The 13,804-nt window shown below is 39.1% G+C and overlaps 1 long non-coding RNA gene across 2 annotated transcripts in view; it reads right to left on the bottom strand.

Annotated features, from left to right (window-relative positions):
• Window positions 1-13,232, bottom strand: part of LOC113034976 (uncharacterized) — a 33,415-nt gene extending 20,183 nt beyond the window's left edge. Inside the window, exons 1-3 of one of the 2 annotated variants that reach the window (XR_003274270.2) lie at window positions 12,894-13,232; window positions 8,029-8,140; window positions 6,053-6,195 (exon numbers count right to left, since the gene is read on the bottom strand). This is a non-coding gene — a long non-coding RNA (uncharacterized LOC113034976). The remainder of the gene's footprint in view (window positions 1-6,052; window positions 6,196-8,028; window positions 8,141-12,893) is intronic. The other variant, XR_013900874.1, reaches the window with a different exon arrangement.
• Window positions 13,233-13,804: the final 572 nt, after the last annotated feature.

Genomic DNA, 13,804 nt, shown 5'->3' with positions numbered 1-13,804 from the left:
GATTATTTTTCTATGATTACTGGTTTTAAAACACTTGATCTTGAATTTGATCTTGTTATTCTATTTATTTAATAATAATTATTTAATTTTTGATTTTTTTTACCTCATTGTTTATTGATCTGTGCCTCAACACACAACAGTGTTTGTGATTAGTGTTTGAAGACTTTAAATTGTGCGAGTTTGTGGGGGGAACTGGCTTTGTGGCTTCTCCTGAACCAGGGATCTTTCATTGGAAGGTAAATGTGTTAATCAGGGCAGATACGCTAAAGATACTGAGTCTATAGTTTAAAAAAACAACAACAATTGACCACAGTACAATGTAAGATGACAAAAAAAGCGTTTCCTTGTTGCTGAAACTGGTTATTTCCTCACCAAAAAGAAATGCATATATATAGATGTATATCATTAGTCCATCAGTAATGAAAGCACCACTACACACTGCATGCATACTGCGCTAACCCAGAGCCTTCATCTAATGAGGCCCCATGGTCTCCAGATCAATAAAGTGTTAAGAGGCCCTTTGAAAATAACACTGTAGTGTTAAGTTGGTCTGTCAAGCATACAATCCACAAGCTGGGCAGCAGCACTTCAACTTAAGAGCTGCCATCTTGTTAACATGGATTTACTCATCACTAGTTTCAAATGGACTAAGGGCATTGCCCAACCTTCTACTCACATAGCATAGTAAATAGTAATGTACACACGCAAATGGAAATAATTATGCACGAATCTTAATTACTGTCACGAACCTTTAGTTGTATAAATAACTATTTGGCCGAAACTACAGATCACTGAAAGTGAATAATGGTCCTTGTAATTTAAACCACATACCGACACAGAGGTGGCCCATAACAATGGTGTAATTTTACATACTATGGTATCTCTGGCCTAAAATAATACTTGCTTTGGACACAAATGTTTAAGACTGAACGGTTGACAGTACATTAAAATGTGTAATATAAATTTAAGAAAACAATAACGCGTTGAAAAATGCAGAATGGAAATCACCCTCTTTTATTGACTGAACTGGACCTCCTTTCCCACCTTCACCATAGCCAACTCCATCTTTCCAAAGAGTCACTGTTAGCCTCACTCTGTCTCCCACCCACAGCCTAGCAACACACATACACACACAACGTAAGTTTGAGGGCGAGCTAGCGAATTCCTGAGGGCTATCCGGTTTCGGGTTGCCTTGGCAACCAAGCACGGAGGCAGATCCATTAATCATTGAGAGCAGTTCACTCCAGAGTGGAGGTCAGACTGATTGCTGTGGATTGGGTATCATCCCAAAACACACATACACGCATACACACACACTTACAAACATACACATGGACCTTGATTTAAATTAGAAAAGATTGGTCTTCCAACTTTACCTATTTTCTGCCATAAAGTATGCAATCCCTAAACCACACACATGAAAAAGACACACCTATATACAGTATTAGAATGCAAACACAAACCTAATATACAGCTAAAACTGTCAGGGAAGCAATTCCATACTATATCCTTGAATTCTTTCTTCCTTGGCCCTGTTTCCTAAAAGACTCGACATACAAACTCACATGTACACGCACAAAACAATCACTCCCTCCAGTGTTGTCTAGGCATCAAGACGGTGGCGTCCATCGTGGTGTCATGTGACGTGGTTACATGGAGCCGAGTGGATTAAGAGATTGGAGCGCCGCATTTATTTTTCAGGGACTCGGCTGAAACATTAGACCTGCACAGGTGTCTAGGAAAACTGAGAGAGCAAAGACAGAGAGAGAGAGAGAGAGAAGCATAGAGAGGAGTGGAAAGACACAACAAGGAGCAGAGGAGAAAAAGCAACATAAACACACTTTTTACCACTAAATATCATATTTATGTGTCCACATCTTCTATTCTGTTTTCATAAACCTATGTTTTCTAGTAGTATCTTGTAGTAAACAGTTTTTTTATACATTATCATAAATTCACTGTATTGGGGATGCAACAAACAACGGGAGGGATACCACGCATCAGTACTTCAGTATATTGCAAAAGCTCAGCTGTTTTTCTCATTAGCATTAAATAGTAGTTGAAACACTGGACAAAGGTATTGGTCCACCTACACATCACAATTACAGGAGCTGGTCAGCAATAGAAATCCATGCCATGAAGCTGCTAGCGGGGAAGTTTTGTGCTGATGTTAATGCCAGAGGAGGTTTGGAGTTCTGCAGTTATTGAGTCTGCAAAATGTTGGCAACTTTAACGCACTATGCGCTTCAGCACTCGGTGACCCCGCTCTGTAACTTTACATGATCTGCTCCTCGTGGCTGTGGTTCCCAAACACTTCAACTTTGCAATAATATCCCTTACAACCGATCATGGTATATGTAGGAGACAAGAAATTTGAATGGTTGCATTCCATTGCTACCATACTTGAATTCAGTGAGCTTTGTCCAACAACCTATTCTTTCACTTTTATATACTTGTCCACATATGTCCTGTGAACACTTTAGTATGTAGGTAATGTCACAAAAATGTGGAAAATGCAAAATATATGTTTAAATAGTTTGCCTTTCCTTGCACTGTTGTTTTAACTCACTTTCTTGTAAAACAGAGATGCAAATGCCAAAGTAAAGAAATAAGAAGGTAGACAGAGAAATGCATTTTCCCCATTTGTTCAGTCTAGGTTTCATTTATTCTCTTCACCAATTGAATGCATCTGCTACCAATCAATTTTACTGAGTAACCTCTATTAAAGGCCAACTATCACTATATAGCAAATACTACGGGCACAGATGGTCAGTGGTGTGCCCATGATCACACAATACATAGACCTCATGCTATTTTATTCACTCACTCACACACACTATCTCCAATGCAGTTTGCCCAGTGAGATTTATGGTGTCCTGGGAAACGTGATGTAGACGGCTACAAATCAGCATGACTATGAAATAGAGAGCCACATGAACACATACACACACACACACACACATATTCAAGTGCACACACCAAATCTAAGCACATTTGTGTCACACACAGAAACGCAGGCACAGCCGTGACTCATGTGAGCACGCATACACTTTCAAACATACACATAGACGCACACACATAGGCACGAGCACATGAACACATGAAATATAGGTACAGCCACTGCACCACTGAACCGACTCCCAAAGGTGCCCACTAAATTTACTGGCTCCTCTAGCCACTTCAAAAGCTCTCCATAACTTAGAGGCCAGACGATTTTATTGTTTCATGGAAGAAAGGACGGTGAAAAAAAAGAAGCAAAGGAGAGCGAAGGAGTGAAAGATAGATGTACTGGGAAAAAATTAAATCCTCCTTTGTTTCAGACAATTAAAATTCCTCTGGTTCTAAGTCATGTGGACCCACAAATACAGAGCGTACATGTTGCCACACCCTTACACATTTGCGCCAAAGCAAAAAATTTGTTAATTCCATCCTTAATGTCTTTAACTCTTCATCAGTAATGCACATATGCACACATGGAATGGCTGTAGCTCAGGCGGTAGTGCAGGTCACCTACTAATCAGACAGTTGGTGGTTCGTTCCCTGTCTGCTCCAGTGCATGCCAAATATCCTTGAACAAGATGCTAACCCCAAGTTGCTCTCTGATGGACGAATGTGTGTGAATGTTAGTTAGAAAGAGCCTAGAAGGAAAGTAAATGAGGCAAGTTGACTATGAGAACCAGTCCATTTAGCAATAGAAGACTGAGCATTTTAATTCTCCCCTTTTCCATCTGTACCTGTCTCCATCTTTTTTTCTGCACGTGAACCTCCCTGTGAGTTATGATCAGTGAAGCCAGTTAGACCTAATGATGTAGACACTCCAGGTTATGGGGCAAAGAGCTGGTAGCAGAACTTGTTAATGGCCATTTTAGTAGTAACACTTGCCTTGCGGCACTGCACTAATGATAAGCAAAGGTGATAAGTGGTTGAGTGATCCTGCCATAGGCCTCATTTAAGAATTCAAATCAGTTAATAACGTGGTCGCTATAAAGTGATGATTTAAGTTTGTTTTTTTTAATAGTTGAAGTTACAGTAACAATTAGGGTTTATAGCAGTATGGAAAAACATCTTACTGAAGTGATGACAGGGCTTGTGCATGGAAATTGCATGGTTTTGTGTCTGGTTTTGATTTGTGCTCAAATGTCAGCTCTACTGCTAAAAAGTCACAGCATGTGTCATTTGCACTTCATCTTCTTTACGTAGTTCTTGTTCCATAACATTTATCAGTAATCAAACACTTTTGCTCTTCAGCCATTCATGTCAACTGTAAACCCTCGATGCACACACTCACAGTATTGGGTAAGATGAGACTTTGTATTTAGCAAACTGAGCTTCCTGGCAGGTGGTCCACCAAATGTTATCTTTTTAACCTGTGTCCTCGTACATGCACATGCAACACACAAGAGCCTATTTGCTAAATGAGCACAGGTGATCACGAAAGGATAAGGAGGCCTCTGACAGAAGGACAAGGATTTACTCACTAAATCAGCCCAAACAGAACAAAGACACGAAACAGGGAGATCATATTGAAGTTGCACTGAAATATACTAGAGCTCTTCGTGCATGCTCTTCCAATACTTGCTAATTACATTGCTTCTAAGCAACTTTATATGCATGCGTTTATCTTTCCGTGTGTGCAAACCATGTCGAATAATAGACTAGTACCATCTGCTGCTTGATGGCTCAGGCAAAATTCTCAGCATGCAGTTGGTGGTCCCCGCTTTAGCCACCCCACAGATTATCTATCAGTGTTTGCATCTCCATGTACATATATGTGTATCTCTGTGTGTGTTTAGCTGCTTCATGTATGCATGTGTTCTTGTGTGCACACTGCAGCCCACCAAGTCAGAACACCCAGATGGAATGAGGGATCAAATTCTTGATTAAAAATGGCAGAGGGAGTTCTGAATTTTTCTGTGTGTGTCTGTGTGCCTTGTGTGCCGTGTGCATATGCTGTGTGACACATATACCCTCTCCCACATGTTTTGTGCCTGCTCACACACTGAGTTAGGTAAAGTTGATAAATTCCAGATATCCTTGCCGCCCTCTCACAAACTCAGCTTTGCATCGATGGAAATAGAAATGCGGACTTATTCTATGCAATTAACCTTTAATTAAGCAGGAAAGGCAGCAAAGAGCCACAGAGGAACAATACACTGTCTGTTCATTTATTGGAGTGTTACGGCCCCAGAATCTCACCCAATACTCAATAGAGCATGTTCAAATTAGGAAATAATTCCTGCTTATGAGCTTTATGGAGGTTTGCCAACAAAAATGATCAGCATTCGTCATGAAAGCTGTTAAATACAGTAAACATGACTTTGCTTAAAATATATTTTTCATATGGCTTGATGAAACACATAATAAATAAAACAGTTAGCCTTCTAAAAATAATATTTTTGTCCTTCTAGTATAGCTAATGGTGATATTATATCCAATAACTGACCAGCTGCCACATCAAAGACAAATTAAAAAAAGAGAGATACAGAAGAAATCCTAAATTGAAATTGATGTAAAATTCCACAGCAGCAAAGGTGGAAAATAGTACAGCTTTCAGAGTATGTAATGTAATGATGAACTTGCCTGTGTAAACGCTCTGCCCATGTGTGATCTATTTTTGAGACAGAGCCTTACAAATCAAATTAAGTATGCCAGAGACACCTCATGCTTTCCTTTTTTTTTGGATTTCTTCAAAATCAACTGGTCTCTGATCTGAAGGCTGATCTGAAGCATTGAAACTGGATTTTTTACAGCAGGTAGCAAGGAGAGATGATTTGCTCTTTTCCTGTCAGATATATCTTTGCCCTGTACTGCCCCGCACATCACTGCACACACTCCTTTGACTATTTATGGCAGCAGTTAACTCTCAGTGCTCTGGTAAAGAGCTTCAGCAGCAGGTGAAGTCAAAGATATAGCAGAGAACCATATCCCGGGCCTGACACGATACTACAACGCATAAACTCACGCAGATGAAAAATTGCAGCGAGCAAACTCACCAGGGTTAAAGATTAAAATGTGTGTTTTTGTGTGTGTTTTAGAGCTAGTAGTGTGATACCAGATTGATTCCAGACTGGTGTTTCTGTGGTTTTTGGAAAGGTAATACCCTCTGCCCTCTTTTTGCTGTAGCGCTGCTGTTGCACAGCCTCTATCCATTCAGCTGATGGATGTCGCCCAAGAGACTCGCAAACGAAGTGCAACCTGCAACATCAGGAGAGAAGATGCCACAAAAGAAGAGGGAAGAAGGTAAAAGAGGACAAAGGAAGAACAGAAACGAGATCTCAAGTCAACAAAACATAGTGTTATTAAGACGGTACAATCATCCACTTCTGTAGCGCTCTATTCTACTTTATTCTATTCTGTTCTTTTTGTGAGACACAGCTTAGTGTCCATTTTCTCTTCCTCATTCCAACAGAAGGATTGATCCCTCAGGCCATAGACCGTTTCAAAATGGGCTTTATTATAGCACACCGTTTCTTTTGATTACAGGAAGGTCTCACTTTACCCCACCACTCCATAGCTGTGTGTATTGTATTACCCACTGTTCTGCCCGTGCATGTGTGTCAATATACATGTGTATGCAGATATGTTAGTGCTTTTTATTTGGGCTCCAGATTAAGGCCTCTTATTGCCTGGGTTCTGCTGCATGAGTCATTTATTTCAACGTAATATTTAGAGCAGTTTTTGCCTCGCATGGTTAAAAAACATTGATGTGAAGCTTGCTCTTGTATTGATTTATTTCCAATTATTTCCAAGTAATCTCCCCTTTGCTCTGTTTTGACTCTCTGGCCACGTGCTGGATTTGTGCTGGGCTTAAAAAAGCATTTCAGGCTGATTAATGATATATACAGTATTTAAAAATATCCTTTATTTTTAAATACATGACCACGCTGGTTTATCTAAAAAAGCAGTAAGCAAAGCACGTAAAGTAAAGTAAGAGGTCCAAAAGTGGTCATAAAAGACGCTGAACATCTTTCACATCCATTTCCAAATGGATATCACAACCACATTTGGAAAGAATAACTAAGAAGTTTCAAATAGAGTTGCATAGTGTTTAATAAATTGAATCTGACTGGCCAATAAAATCCTGCCGTCTGCTCAGAAGGGGTCATTAAAAGGTCAAGGGCCTAGCCCCTGATCCAGACAGACAGCCTCGATTCCGTGTTTTCCGCAAAACACAAATGGGTGAAATTCATACTTCAGCAATGTCAACTTCCCTCTGCAGCGCTGTCACTTACAGCACAGGCCTTGGAGAGCACAGAGAGCGAGTGAGAGAGAGAAGATATATCCTGTATCATTTCCTGTTCTGCCAAGCGATGTCTTTCTGACCTTGTTCATGATATGCCTCCACGCTTCTCAGTATACTCCTTCCTGGCGCTTTTATATGTGAATCTGTCTCTCTGTCTGTCTGTCTGTCTTTCTTGCTGATCCGCTTTTTATCTGTCTGTCTGCGTCTTGCTCTTGACTCTACCTGTTTCTCCCTCTACCTTCCTGTCTCTCTTCGTCTACACACGGTTTGCAGCTGGCAATATAAGGTGCACACTGCAGGACGAGGAGGGTATATTTGCTTCTTTTCATTCCAGGCATCACGCCAGATGCCGCCTCTCCCTCTACACCCATTTTTGACCACATGGTCAAGAGGGAGTGTTTTCTGTTGCTTTTGGACTGCACTTTCAAAAAGCCTTTCCCTCGCCCTGTCTGTCTTCCCTACACGTCTGACGAAAACTCAGACTCCTTTTTTCCAACCAGAAGTGCTAGTTCTGGCATCGTGAGCAGCTCTCTGCAACCCCAACCCCAACGTGCTTGCACACACACACACGCGTGCGTACGCTAACCACACCTCAAGCCCTTCACTAAAACACCAAATATCTAATTTTTCGAGCAGGAGCATGGAGGAGAGAGATGGAAAAAAAGAGATACAGCATATTTATGAAAACAAACTGGACTGATGCTTTGACAAGTGCAGTTTAGATTGTGGGTATATACCAACAGGAAAGGTGAGAAGCAGGTAAATGTAAACGTTCATTATATTACCATCGACTGCTGGGCCTCTGATGTACGATCCCAGCTTTCTTAAAAGCTCTCCTCTGACCAAAGTCTAGCTTCTTCTAATTCCACCCAGAGCTCTGGGAATTTATTAAATTACCTAAAATGATCACATAAGAAAAAGAGCTTTAGAATTTGCTGAGGTGCACAGGATAAGCTTTCAGACCTATCTACAGAATCTCTTTAATTCCCCAAAAGTGTGTGTGTTTTAAAATGTCAAAGTGCCTCAGTGCAGCTTCTTTTTTGCTGAGTCCATTAAAATTTCCCACATCCTTCTTTTGCAAAACACAAAAATTGTTCGATATTGATGGAGTTAGCCAGTGTACACAGAGGTACTCACTCTGGGAATAATTTATTCATTTTTATGTCTTTCAAATTCCTTCTTTTTGTAACACTTATAGGCAGATTTATTATAGTCATTACAGAATTATTATATGTGTATTTCTTTGACTTTGCTACAATATAACAAAATTTATTAAATGACAATAAACCGGTGCAATAATTTGTAAACAATTTCAAGCCTTTACACAATTAAATGTAGTATAAAGACAATATAAAAAAGTTAAAAAATGTTAATGTTGAATTTGGCATCTGCATGTTTTGCACTGATTTCTTCCATTGTTTCTTTAAATAACACTGCAAGAGCTGTTAAAATGTTTGTGATTTTTTAAAAATTGCAAACAGCCTGATGCAACATTTCAGTCGCCCAACGGTTTATCATCTCCTCCTTTGTCATCTGTTTTCATAATGCACAAATCATTGTCAATGGGGTACAATTCTGGACCAGTTTAGGCAGGCCAGTTTAGCATTTGGACCTTTTCCTGCTGGGCCATGCTGCTGTAATATATTTAGAATGAGCATTGTCTTGTTAAAATAAACCAGATCTTCTCTCAGTGATATATAGCTCCAGAACCTGTTTATATTCCTCAGCATTAATGGCGCCTTCGTAGATGTGCAGGTTACCTATGCCATGAGCATTAATGCACCCTCATACAATCACAGATTCTGGCTTTTTAAATTGTGTGCTAATAACAAGCCAGATGGTTCTTCTCTCCACGTTAGTCTGGAGGATGAGGTGTCTAGAAAAGAATTTTGATTCATAAGACCACAGGACAGTTTCCACTCTGCCTCAGTCCATGCAAAATAAGCTTGGGCCCAGAGAAGGCAGCAATGTTTCTGGATCTTGTTTGTACCAGTTTAGTTTTGTCTTTGTATGATAGAGTTTTGACTTACATTTGTAGATGCAGAAATAAACTGTATTCACTGACAGTGGTTTTTAAAACAGGTCCTGAGCCTATGCAATAATTTCCACTGTAGTCTGTTTCAAATACAATGGTGCCTGAGGGCCATGCAGCCATTCTGTATTAGTTTTCAGCTTGTATAGAGTCTTCTCTGGGATAACAATACTTTAATGATAATATTTACTGATAATGATAAAATCACAAAAATCTGAATGTTGACTTTGTGAATTCTTACAGTCTCCCAAAAAGTGGTAATCCTTCCACAACGTTTTAAGAGACTCCACTTCTCTAATATTTTCTGTTGTTGTCCGGCACAACTATTTGAAAGGTTGTTCATTAAATTAATGATTATATCCTTGCCTTCTAAAGAAAAACATTTCTCAGTTTCAGCATTTAATATTTTGTGTTTCTACTGTTTAAAATTAAAATATAGGGCTTAAATAATTGTATAGCTTTTTCCCATCTATTTTTCCAAACAACTTTGTAAATAATTATCAATATATATATTTAAGAATTGAGACAAATCCTTTGAATAATTTATTTTGTGTTTGCTTGTTGCTTTAATGAAATCTGACTTTGATAATTTACCTTAATGAGTATCTTTCACCATTATAAGACCTGTTATAAGCATGGAGACATCAGCCAGACAGCTGCAGATGCACGCTCAAACTCACACACATGCACACACACACACACACACACACAGAGGACTGTGTTAATGAGAGTGTACTCTCCTTCTGTTTCACTCTTTCTCACCCCATCAGGGAATATAAAGTTTAACAAGCGTTTTGCTATCAGTGACCCTGAGGAGGAAATGCACTCACCACCGAGAAATACTACTAATTACCCCAAACTCCGTGGGTGTCTCTGCTGCTGTGAGTTTTGCATGTGCGTGCAAGAAGAAAGCTTCAAGAAAGTTTCAAACAGGGTTTGTGTAGTAGGAGGTGGTGTTTTAGTTGTGTGTCTGTGTGCCTGTGTGTGGTGGTGGTTGGGGGGGGGGGGGGGGGGGGGTTAGGTAGTAGTTAGGTTTTAGATGGGTAGGTGGAGGCTAATTTATGTCAGCACTATAGCGAGCTCCAAGATTTATTGATGGTAAGGCAATACAGGGAGATCTGCTTCTTCAAAAATGCTCTGCAGCTCCCTCCTGCTCTACACACATAACTTAATGCCCTCCACCTTCCACCTCCCACCTCCTATTATACAACATGTCTGTCTTTCACACCGAAGCCGACTGTAATTGTAGAGGCCGTACTGTTGCTGTGCTGACGCAAAGGACATATGGTCCTGAAAGAAACCATTAGAAGTATTGGGGGGTGGTGCTTGAATTCTGTCTCAGTCTTACACTCACTCACGCACACACAGAGATGCACACGATTCCAGTGTGTATGACCCATTCCATGTTTTCCCCATCCATATAAAATGACAGAATTCTTTAAATTTGTGGTGAGATTAGAGCAAAAAAAGTTGTCCTTTGGAGGTAAAGGGAATTTACCAGCTGAGACTGGACAATAATTTGCAAATAGGAGAGGTGGGAGTATTAACACAAGGAAGGAAATGCCCTGTAAATTTTTGGGAGTGATGTCTGTTTCTCAGTATCAAAACTCCATGGGTGTATTTTTTGTACTTCTCTATAACATTTATACTGTTATTTATGTGCAGACTTTAGTAGGGTAGATATGTGTTGGTATGCCATTTACAATCGTCTGTTTCATGACTTTTAGTAAGATGTTTGAGTTTCTGAGTTCTTTAAGACTTTAACATTTTGTCGTTCGTTATCACTTCCAGCCTGAATGGAAACACTTTGAAATGACCTTAATTCCTAAATTGTTAAATTCATAATTAAACTGTATTTAATAGTTGTTACTGTTAACAAATAATGAAGTGATAATAATTTTATCAACTGGTTATTAGAATGTTACAAAGTTGTCACTTGTGTTTACATCTGTAAAAAGAAGTTTGGGGTGAATCACATGTAGATTGTTGTTTATTTTTTTATTTCCCTCACTTTTGTTTACTTTTACTCGAGGTTCCATGAGGTTTTGAGACCACGTTTGTTTAGGCGTAGGAAAAGATTGTGATTTGGATAAAAATACTGTCAGCTGGAAATAACACTAGTCTGGCTATTGCCATGTCACAGAACCAACGCTAAATTACAGGCAGTACTGGCAGTATTTGAAGCTCTAGGTATGAGAACTGGCTCGCTGATCAGTAATGAAATATTTGCTATTAAATGGTAATAACATGTGGTGATCATTAAAAACGCATAACTGAGAATATAAAATGTTGATACTAGTAAAGTGTATTTGTTATAGCTGTGGTAATAAAACATTATAATCCATAAATTATTATTTTATTACACAAACTGATGATATAGATAAACATGCATTATAAACTAATGATATAAATAAAAATCATTCAAAAAGAAGCAAAATAAAAATTTATTAAAGTACAATTAACTATTATCTGGACTTTATAAGCAGAGGTTGTGATCAAGTGTTACCTCAAAAGGTATTCCTGTTAGCTATAATAGCTTGGACACATGTGTCCATGGGTATCTCTTCTGTTGATGTCAAGCAGAAGGAACTTCAAAGTCATGTTCTAGTATGTTCAGTATTTTTATATGCAGGCCTGGGTTCTCTCCCAGTCGAGGTCGTTTCAAAAGAGCTGAAGGCTTATAAAAGCCATGTTAGGGTTATTATGTACATCCTATCTGCCTCAGCCTTCACTGACCCACGCACACACACACAAACTGTGTGTACGTTTTTTTGTGTGTGTGTGGTCATTAGGCAGAGCTACAGTGGAATCCGTTTACTCTCATAATTTTGCTGTTCGTTTTTGTGAGCCTGAGAGGAGGAACGAACATCCTGAGTTTATTGGCCATTAGAGAGCTCTAGATGTGTGTGTGCATGTAAGATTGTGTTGGTGTGTGTGTGTGTGTGTGTGTGTGTGTGTGTGTGTGTGTGTGTGTGTGTGTGTGTGTGTGTGTGTGTGTGTGTGTCAGGAGAGCCAGTTTGTTTGGCTAAGTGAGGCAATTTTGGTCTTTAAGTATCTCATGTCACTTCCCCTGAAACAGGGGCAAGTGATACAAGTGCTCCATTCTTAGCATCACAACACACACAACCACTTGCATGGACACTTACACACATTTCACTCACACTATTCGGGCTCCATTTTGACTGGAATATTTGTTCTTGGACATTATTTTCAGACTGTATTTGTATTACAAACAGATTTGTATTTCAATAATGTTGTTGAAACTACTCTAAGTAGTAAAACAAAAAGCAATTTGTGATTTTACAATATGAGGCTTTAGCCCTCTAGAGTTATTTACTTTATGTATGAGCCTCTAATTATTTTTCTTCTGCTACAGTTGGGTCACATACTCTTCTTTTGTGTGCATGCCCTTGTCTTTCAAAGCCTAATGTAAGCAAATTAAAAGGACTTATGACTGATGTAATTGAAAACAAAGCACTTGATCCCCAAAACAGATTCACTGACATGCTTAGAAAAAAACCTATAAACCTCAAACATGTGCTCCAGTACATCACTGAAGGAAATGTACGTATGCCTGTCAAATGCAGCATAATTCCTTAAAGTCCAGTAAGATGTTACCTGATTGGCTCTTCAGGGTGGTCCTCTGATTAACCCGACTAGCTGGGAAGCAGACGGCTTTGATCTATGATTGGAGAGGTCACTCGCTGAGGTCAGCCAGCGTCCGCAGTGGATCTTAGGAGGCCAGTGATGAAGTTTTTGAGGAGCAGCTTTCCAAAATGAGACGTGACACCTAATTTCACATAAAAAAGAAAGAAAAAAAGTTAGCAGCATGCATGAGAGTGAACTCATACTGACTTGCATTGAAGTTAACAGCTCACCGCAGTCCTTGACTTAAAAAATCAGTTTCTTCATGCAATCAGATGTTTTTTGACAAGCTTTAAAATGAACACCCTTTTAAATTAGATGGATGATTGGGTGATATAGTGTGTGTGAAATCCTTACATATTGTTATGTTTATGGCAAATACGATATGTGATCAAACTAATGTTTAGTGGAATCACCTGTGCTCCAAACTGCATGATGTATGTTTGCTACAGTATTCTCACAGCAATGTGTGAAATTATTTGGACAAGTAACTTGTGCTGAGCAACAATATGGCATAATAATGTAGCCATGAACTACATCACCAAAGATTGAAACCAAAAGTGGAAAAAGTTGATTGCAAGGTTAGTCTGGACTTAGACTGACAATCAGTTGATCACCTACAACAGATCGTTTTATAGCTCTGATTTCCTCTTGTTTATTTTTGTCTGTTTTATTATGTTTTTAAATCAGCGTTTAGCGAAAACAAGGCATTTGTAGGCCTTTCATTTTTCCTGAACTAATAACAGTACACACAAATCAATTAGTTATTATTATTTTCCAACTTGGTAAAATAGCTTTAGGTTGGATATCAGTCTGTAAATTAGTATCACACACTCTCTTAATCTATCCTTTCTGTGTCGTTGCTTTTTCCTTCCCCACTGCTT

The sequence above is a fragment of the Astatotilapia calliptera genome, chromosome 13 (assembly GCF_964374335.1).
Source record: "Astatotilapia calliptera chromosome 13, fAstCal68.1, whole genome shotgun sequence".
NCBI classification, from domain to species: domain Eukaryota; kingdom Metazoa; phylum Chordata; class Actinopteri; order Cichliformes; family Cichlidae; genus Astatotilapia; species Astatotilapia calliptera.
Note: the sequence above shows the minus strand (reverse complement) of the source record. Positions and strands in the feature narration are given on the sequence as shown.